Here is an 8,638-nt window from a genome sequence, read left to right on the forward strand (position 1 = left end):
ATTATGTACCATCCTAGTCTGTACAGGGAATTAAATAGACCACATTTTGGAGACCACGGCTAAAAAGGAGGAGGTAATAGGGTGGGGGACTAAACAATTAGCTCATTTTTACGCAGTACAGCTCATATATAGTGATGGAAGGCATTCAGTTGCAGAAACTTAAGATTTCCATTCATAATGGAAATGGAAAGGATATAAATTTGTACTTTAATAAGTTCTTCCTGAAAATGATGCTTTGAAATAAATACAACTAGAATAAACATTTTTAATGGTACTTATTTGGCAATTTTCCCAGGAACCTAGCTCAGCATCATCTGCTTTTCAATTTAGTTTGCACTGACCCAACTTCACAGCTGGACCTTCTGAAGGAGGGAGGTTCTGGTCATGTGCTTCCTCCTGCTCCAAGCTCCCAGCTGTAAAATGCACCTGAGTGGGTGAAGCCTGCCCAATGACTAGAAAGAAGAGCAAGCAATGATGTGGGAGTGATTTCTTATTAATAAAGAAACTGCCTAAGCCCCTTGATAAGCCAACCCTTAGGTGGGTGGAGTAAACAGAACAGAATGCCGGGGGGAAAAAGAAGCTGAGTCAAGGAGTCGCCATGATTCTCCCACTCCAGACAGACGCAGGTTAAGATCTTTCCTCGTAAGCCAGCTCGTGGGCTACACAGATTATTAGAAATGGGTTAGATTAATATGTAAGAGCTAGCCAAAAAGAGGCTACAGATAACGGGCCAGGCAGTGTTTAAAAGAATACAGTTTCCGTGTAATTATTTTGGGTAAAGCTAGCCACCAGGGTGGCCAGGTGCCAGGAACGCAGCCCTACCGCTCCTAACACTACAAAGCATGTCTTTCCCCATCTTCTCCAACATTGTGTAGGTCATGAGAATCAAACATCACAATGCAAGTATACAGACTGCAGGATGGGTTGGAAAACAGGCTGGGAAACATGCTCTGACCTGAACACAGCACTGACAAGGTGCATATGGCCTTGGCTTCACCACTGCCAGGTGAAGTGGAACTCACAGTTATGAGAAGCACACTGGCTTGGCCCAGCATGCCATGCCACAATAATTTACACCAGTGTGGTAGGTACAGTTCTGTACCCACCAACTGGCACAGAACTCTTGAATCAATGGAGGTGCTGTGTGCCATAGACTCAAAGGAATCAAGAAGCCAAGGCAAGCATTTGAGAGAACTGATTTTGACCCAGTAGCTACTTAAGTACCAATACAAACATAGATTTAAATTTTAATCTCTACAGAATAATTTGGACTATCATATGTATGCACGTGAACTTGGGAACTCAAAAAAAGTTGTTTTCCAAAAAAAAATTCAGTATTTCTCATAAATCTATAAAGTAATTCTAGATATTTTTAAACCATTCTAGTTTCAAACAGTTTTAAGCTGTTGTTAAATTTAAGCACACTGAAATTAACGCCTGGCTTCTAGTCACTGAGTGGTTGGACCCTGAACTCAAGACTCATTGACACCATCAGTGATTAGTGATCCCTAAAGCAAGTATCAGAGGCGTGTCAGAATGGTCATCAGGAGGGGACAAACCAGACTGCCTGTCCTGGTCTAACTACTTTAATTTCAATGAGGAGCATGCTGAGAAACCGAGGCACCTGAAAAAGCAGCAAGGTATCCACAACTTCCTGACAACTGGAAAAGGAGGCTGATTACAACGGACTGTGTGTTATACTTGGGGAAAAGACTGAGTATGTCTCTGTCAAAATTATATCAACTGGTCACTGACAAAATGACCCTCACTGCTAAGACTTCACTGAAATCCATTATCTGAGCGAGCAGGTGACATCTGAAAAATTAGGTGACTGGGTGACCAATTTGTGCAAAGTGGAAGCCCCTGAATCCAGTCTGGCAGCATATCTCTTTGATAACTGTTCATGTCCTCAGAAGCAACAATCAAAGCTAAGCCTTGAGCTGACTTCCACTCTGCTTCTCTGCCACAGGAACAGTACCTGTGTGCTGAGATTAGCTTTACCTTTTCTATAAACTGCATTAAACACCTACATTCTGTTATCTATATCATCCCTTCAAATAAAGAAATCTAGTCAATACCCATAAGGCCCGTATGTAAAACAAATTATCTAAAAATAATAATAATAAAGTAAGGAGTCAGGCATCGTGAACAATCGCTTCTATTATCTCTCTCTAAAACAAAGATAGCAGTGTTGAATGGTGACAGGACAGCTGTAACCTGCTGCATCACCTTTAAGCCACTTACACTCCAAACATGGGATTCTGGATTCTAAAATTATAGAGCATCAGGATTGGAAGATACCATTGAGATGATTATATAAACCCTCAGGCACAACATTGTGTCACCACTGGGTTTCAATGCATCACTAGCCACCATCTGATTCTAGTCCAAAAACACATGGAACAGGCAGGTGAGTTGTGCTTGGCTGACAAATGCATAACCTGAAGTTAATTCTGGAGATCTGACTGAAAGCATCCCACTCAGACCTGAGGTCCTATGCTCAGTGACAGGCCACCACTAGTCCTGCCTGCTCACTTCTGAAGCAGTCTCCTACTTATGAGTAACCTGTCCAAATTCTGTGAAGATGGTTTCCAAGTCCTCCTTAAACTCTTTCTTTTCCAGGTTTATAGCATGCCCCTCCCACACTTTCCAGAAGTGAACAACTTTGTACACTGCTTCCAGAGAGCAAGGCAGCAAAATCCTTCTGATACACTCTGAGGGAGTCACACTTCAATGGGACTCCTGCCTTCCTGGACTCAACTCAAGATCTTATTAGTTTCGTAAGGTTGTTCCAGGTTGTTTTTAAGCCAAGAGAATTCATTCCCTTGTCCCATGTACAATTCTTATGTCATCTGAAAGGCAAAGATAAATGGGATACAGCCCTATAGCCTTTAAGATGAGAGATCAAATAAAGCTATTCGTTATATAAACTCATCTACAAGATAGATGTGCTACATACACTAAACAATGAGTGTTCAAGTGAAAGCAATAATTCTACTGTTACATTGTTTCAGGGTAACATTTCAGGCTGCTGAAACCATACCATTCCTGCTATGTATTGTGGCAGTTTCCAACCTGACTGTCCTCATCTTAAGTGCATGGTGTGAGCACACACTGTCCTGGACTCAGGAGAGCATCTTCCACAAGTAATGAGACAAATGTCATATGCTTCTGCAAAGCAGAGAAAGCCACTGATGCTTAGAAAAGTTAGTTTATACAAGATGTTAAGTTTAGCTGGTGCCAGGCCTCATGAGTACATCTCAACCACAAAGTTACTGATAGCCAATCATATATTGAGGATTTGGCTCAAAACCAGCCATGGTTCACTGCTATCTCTGATGTTCAAAATGAAAACATATTCTTGCAGTAGCAAAATATACGGTCATATGGGTTTTCTCTCAGGCTTTTTTCAAGGGTAAGGCTATTTTGCTTGCTTTGTCCAAGTATGCTGGACATGAACAAAACCTGTAAAGGTGCTTCCCCCCCATAACCCCTACCTCCACTAGACAAATTCTATCTACATCTCTGCATTTCATAGTCTTGTTAGAGGTCAAAAAACTGCAGAAGTCAATTAGATGACATGACAATGCTAATTAACAAAGAACTTCTTTAGTCACTAGCAAATACTTCACAGTAAAAGCAACTTTAATGAGGACTTTTTAATGCCCAATTTTTACTTTTTCTTAGTTTTACTTAATAAAGAACTGCTAACATTAAAGTCAGACCTATTTTCTAAAATTCAAACTGTTAAAGTCTCTTAGTTGTATAGACTTGTAATTCATGTTTTAATGAATTCTAATTTTAAAAATGGAAAGTGAAATTGGGAGACTGAGGTGAGAAGACTGGAAGTTTAAAAGAGAGTATATGATGTGGTGGAGAGATCTATGTATGTTGGCATATATCTGTCATCCAGCTCCTTGGAAAACTGAAGCAAAAGGATCAAAAGTTTAAGAACAGCCAGGCAGTGGTGGCACGCACCTTTAATACCAGGACTTGAGAAGGAGGGGCAGGCAGATCTCTAGTTTAAAGCCTACCTGATCTATAGAGAAATCAAAGACAGCCCGGGCTGTTTTGAAAAACAAACAAAAAGCCCGAGGACAACACTAGTCAACCTAGGAAAACCTTACCTCAAAATTTAAAATTTTTATTAAGGCCTAGAGATATATACCATTAGCCTGGGAGGCACTGGGCTCAACCCAAGTATTTGAAAGAGGAAGTGAAACTCAGACTCACAGACAGTGATAAGGCTAGAACACCAAGTATTACTTCTTATTAGGTATGTGATATTTTTATTTGTCAATAAAAAATAAAGTAGACATTATTGTAGACACCCAATCACTTGTATTCTCTAGACAACCATTAGGCCTCCTTAAAGACTGTTAAAACATTTCTCCTCGTCCTGTTCATCTGCCCTCTTCTCCCCCCACCCCCACCCCATTACTGAGGTGAGACTTGCCTCATTAAACATTAAACATTCACTTTGGCCTGGTAATCAGAAATCACTCAGTTTCTTCCAAAGGCCTAACTTCAGCAAAAATTTTGTCTCCACTGACAGGAGACTACTGGGAAAGTATTTTAAACGAGAAAAGAAAGAATTTCCAAGCCGTTACATTGAACTTTATATATAACTATTATATTCCACTTTGTTCATCTGAAACTTGTTGAAAACTATGTTTGTGCCCCTAGTCTTATGATGTATTTATTTCGAAAACCTAGAAGAGACTCCCAAGTGGAAATGAGGTCTACAAGGTTCATCCCTGGCTTAAGCTGCCAGACAAGCTTCACACACACACCACACACATATTTTAAAAAAAGACTTTTATTATTGCATAGTCTTCTAATTGAAGATTCTTTTTCATAAAGCTATTAATATACTTAATGTTTTTTAAAGTCTCAACTTCCTTCTAAAAGATAAACATATTAAATGTATCAATGGGGGGCCGGAAAGATGGCTACTTATTTAAGAGCACTTTATGCTCTTTCAAAGGAGCTACATTTGGTCTCTGACATACACATCTAGCAGCTCAAAGCCTCGTGGTAAATCTAATTCTAGGTAATCCTTTTCTGACATCCATGGTGCAGGCATGATATACATACATAACACATTCTGGCACGTGCCCACATGAACACACAAAACCAGTAAGTTTTTTTGGTTTGGGTTTTGTTTTTTTAGACAGGGTTTCTCTGTAACAGTCCTGGCTGTACTGGAACTCGCTCTGTAGGCCATGCTGGCCTCAAACTCACAGATATCTACCTGCCTCTGCCTCCCAAGTGCTGGCTCCCATGGCAAGCTTAAAAATAAATTTTAAGAATCAAAAAGTTGGTAGAAGGGTTTAACCAGGAGAGAAATTACTGCAGAATTAATGACGTTTTCATTCAAAATAATTAACAACTCCAATTTTTAGAATAAAAATGGAACTAATGTAGAGAAATAAAGTTTGCCAAATAAGACAAAAAAAGTGCAAACTAGAAAATCTGAAAAGCAAGAGACCTTCACTATAATTAATAATCTCAAGAGGCTAAATACAAACCAGTATGAACTGGTTTCACTGTAGAAGGAAAAGACACACAGCAATTCCAAACATCCTTCACTAACAGAGTCCAAATAGAATAGTGAAAATTGTAAGCTAATAGAGAAAGCAAATAACTGACCAGAGCAACTCTATAGAACATGAGAATAATACAGTCACTGTTACACTGGAGTAATCTAATTGTAATAAATGACTACTCTGCTTCTTTAGAGCAACACAGCTTGCCTCCATTCCCAGGACTTTGGCCCAAGAGGAAGAAACACACTAAAAAACTGTTCCCGGAGAATCATCATGCTCCGTAGCCAAGATCAGGCAACCACTTTCTAAAGAAGAGCCTTCCATCAAACTACACACAACAAAGACACAATTACATTTCAAGCAACCACTTCCATGAGTCAAAGTGAGCCAGACTTTGTAACACGTTCAGAAACCTGAAACGCCTCATACAGCTTGCAGAAGCCATAGGACGTTTCACTCACATTTTTACCAAAATTCCATACATCATTTAGCTATTCTCCCTTAGCTCATGTTCCATTGCAAATCCATTGCAAATTCAACTAAAGATGGAAATATGCAAAGGGAGGAAAGATGACCCTTGCTGAACATGTACAAATCTTTTGTGGTGACTACTCACTGAACTGAGTAGTAGCTACTTGGCATTCAAGGGACATTGTAATTGTCATTGGAAGTAATGCACAAGCAACTCAAACTAAGAGGAAACACTACCCCATTGTATATAAGGTGTTGGAGCAGCTGGGATGGAGGCAAACCTCTGGGGACACTGGGAATCCTATTAGGTTTTCCTACAAGCAAACCTCCCCTGTTTCTGTTGCTATTTTGCTAAGCACTATCATCTTTGCCATTCTTTTGAGTGTGATCAAGATTTCAGGAGGTTGCTGACTGTTCATCACAGAGCTAAACACAAAAACAGTTTTGTAGTGGTTGGCCTGCAGAACCTTTTCATTGTCTCATTACCAGGTGGCTCCTAAAGAAATTGTTTAATCATCTTTAATTTGGTCTAAATATGTATTACATAGAAAAGAGGGTCAATAACATTTTTTTTAAATGTGTGTAGCACTGAAGATGAAAGCCAAGTCTTCTCACACAGTAGGCACTCTATGACTGAGCTATCTCTCCAGCCAAACAAGGTCTCACTGAGTCCAGACTGGCTTTGAACCTAAGATCCTCCTGCCTTGCGCCCCTTCGTAGCTGGGGCTACTATTAGCTATGCCACAAGGCCCAGCTAACAGCATATCTTTCTTAGTGAGACTCTCACTGGACGCTAACATACAGAAAAGGACCAGATACTCACTGCTGGCGCCCACATTAGCACAAACTTCTAAATCTCCAAGTCCAGAATCACTCTACTGAGGTGTTCATACAGTGATTGGGGTGGGGGGCAGCAATCACTTCCAACTGGACTAGAGTTCCAGATCCAAATAGTAGGAAGATCTCAAGCAAGAGAAAGGAGTACAAAGAGAAGAGATAAAGGATAAGGACCAAGGTTACTTGGAGTCCCAGAAAGGCTTTTCTGTAGCTTTCTCAGAATTTGGCTTTGCAAACTGTTTCTGGCTTACGACAAAGAAAAACTCATTCACAAATGACTGGAATTTCACCAAAATATCAATCACAGCACCCCAGAATCCAATCTAAAATGTGGGCCTCTACAGGTGGTAGCCCAGATACACACTGTGGTAAATGCCTCCAATGAGTCTGGCCAGACTTACTCAGAGAGGAAATGTCCGTTTATACTGTTGTATTCTTAAGGTTCACGCACTTAGAACTGACTGTCACTGTTGAAAGCTCATCTCTAATATATCCTCAGCATTGCTATTGAAAGGAAAAATGGAGACAGTATCATTTTACATATGGAAATCCACACTTTGCAGTGTCCAATTCTGGGTTTTGGTTTTTGAGTTTTCCAAAGGATCTCCCTATGTAGCTCTGGTAGGCCTGGAACTCATGCTCCCCTGCCTCAGCCTCCCTGGCTGCAATTCAGCTACAACGGATCCAACACTCAAGAGTCAACTAACTCTTCTGAGGGTCTGCAAGGCAAAATTACTGTCAACATCCTGTTCGAGTGGTTTTGCTTTTGGAAACACCACCACGCTCGTTTAGAAATGGAATACAGCATGCCCCAAGTCATTGTGAAACGCTCCAACGTCCTCTCCTGACTCGACGGGCGGGCGGGCGGGGGGGGGGGGGTGATGGGCCCCCCGCCCCCGCAGCCTGTGGCGCACGTCACTAATCAGCTCCTTCTCCAAGAGTGGCAACCAGGGAGAAGAGGCAGAGTCGCATCCCCAGGCTGGAGCCGCAAGAAGGAAGAGTTGGAAACCGGAATGGCAAACTCCGAGAGCACTGAATGCTTCTCCCTCGCAGTGCGCTCGTCGCGTGTGGACCTCGGCCAGGGGCGCGTGGGAAGAAACATGACCTATTTTCTACGCCTGCCTTTGCAAGCGGGCAGTGGAGGACAAGGCGCGGGGGCCGGGCTCCCGGTGGGCAACAGAGGGCTGCAGTGAGAGGCGCCTCGGCCCCACGCCGCGTGCGCCCGCCGCCACCGGAGGAAGGAAAACCAAGGCTGCAGCCGCCGCACGCAGTCCCAGCGCCCCGCGCGCGTTCCGGGCCCCGGCCGCACCCGAGGGCGGCGCCCAGGCCGCGCCCTGCACCTGCCGCCTGCCCACGTCCCGGCAGCGGAGGGGAGCGGCGGGCGCGCACGAGTCCCCTCAGGGAACAGGCCTGTCTGGCCTCGGCGACCGCAGCCGCCCGGGCCCAGAGAGCTCGGCCGCAGCGGTCTGCCGGACCTCGGCGCCCGCCCGCCCGCCCGCCCGCCCGGCTTCGGAAGCGGCAGAACCCTGTCCCCTCAGCTCGCGGGCCGCACGCGGGAGTCTGTCGCCCGCACTCACCTGCCCGCTTCGCCTGTGCGCAGCGGCGGCGCCACACTCCGGCCGGGACCCCACCGTCCGCCTCAACCAACCCCCCAGGCGGCGGCGGCGGTGGCGGCGGCGGCGGCCGGACGGGAGGGGCGGGACGGCGGCCAGAGACAGCCCCGCCGCCCAGGCCCTACCCGGCTCCGCCCCGTCCCTCGGTCCCGCCCACAGGCCGCCACC

The 8,638-nt window shown here is 44.2% G+C and overlaps 1 protein-coding gene across 1 annotated transcript in view; it reads right to left on the minus strand.

The window, feature by feature from the left end:
* Positions 1–8,599, minus strand: part of Setd3 (SET domain containing 3, actin N3(tau)-histidine methyltransferase) — a 71,504-nt gene extending 62,905 nt beyond the window's left edge. The window contains exon 1 of the mRNA XM_050154717.1: positions 8,435–8,599. The gene's annotated coding sequence lies outside the window, so the exon portion shown is untranslated. The remainder of the gene's footprint in view (positions 1–8,434) is intronic.
* Positions 8,600–8,638: the final 39 nt, after the last annotated feature.

This window comes from Alexandromys fortis, unplaced genomic scaffold, assembly GCF_014885135.2.
Source record: "Alexandromys fortis isolate MF-2015 unplaced genomic scaffold, M_Fortis_MF-2015_v1.1 scaffold_91, whole genome shotgun sequence".
In the NCBI taxonomy this organism is placed as follows: Eukaryota; Metazoa; Chordata; class Mammalia; order Rodentia; family Cricetidae; genus Alexandromys; species Alexandromys fortis.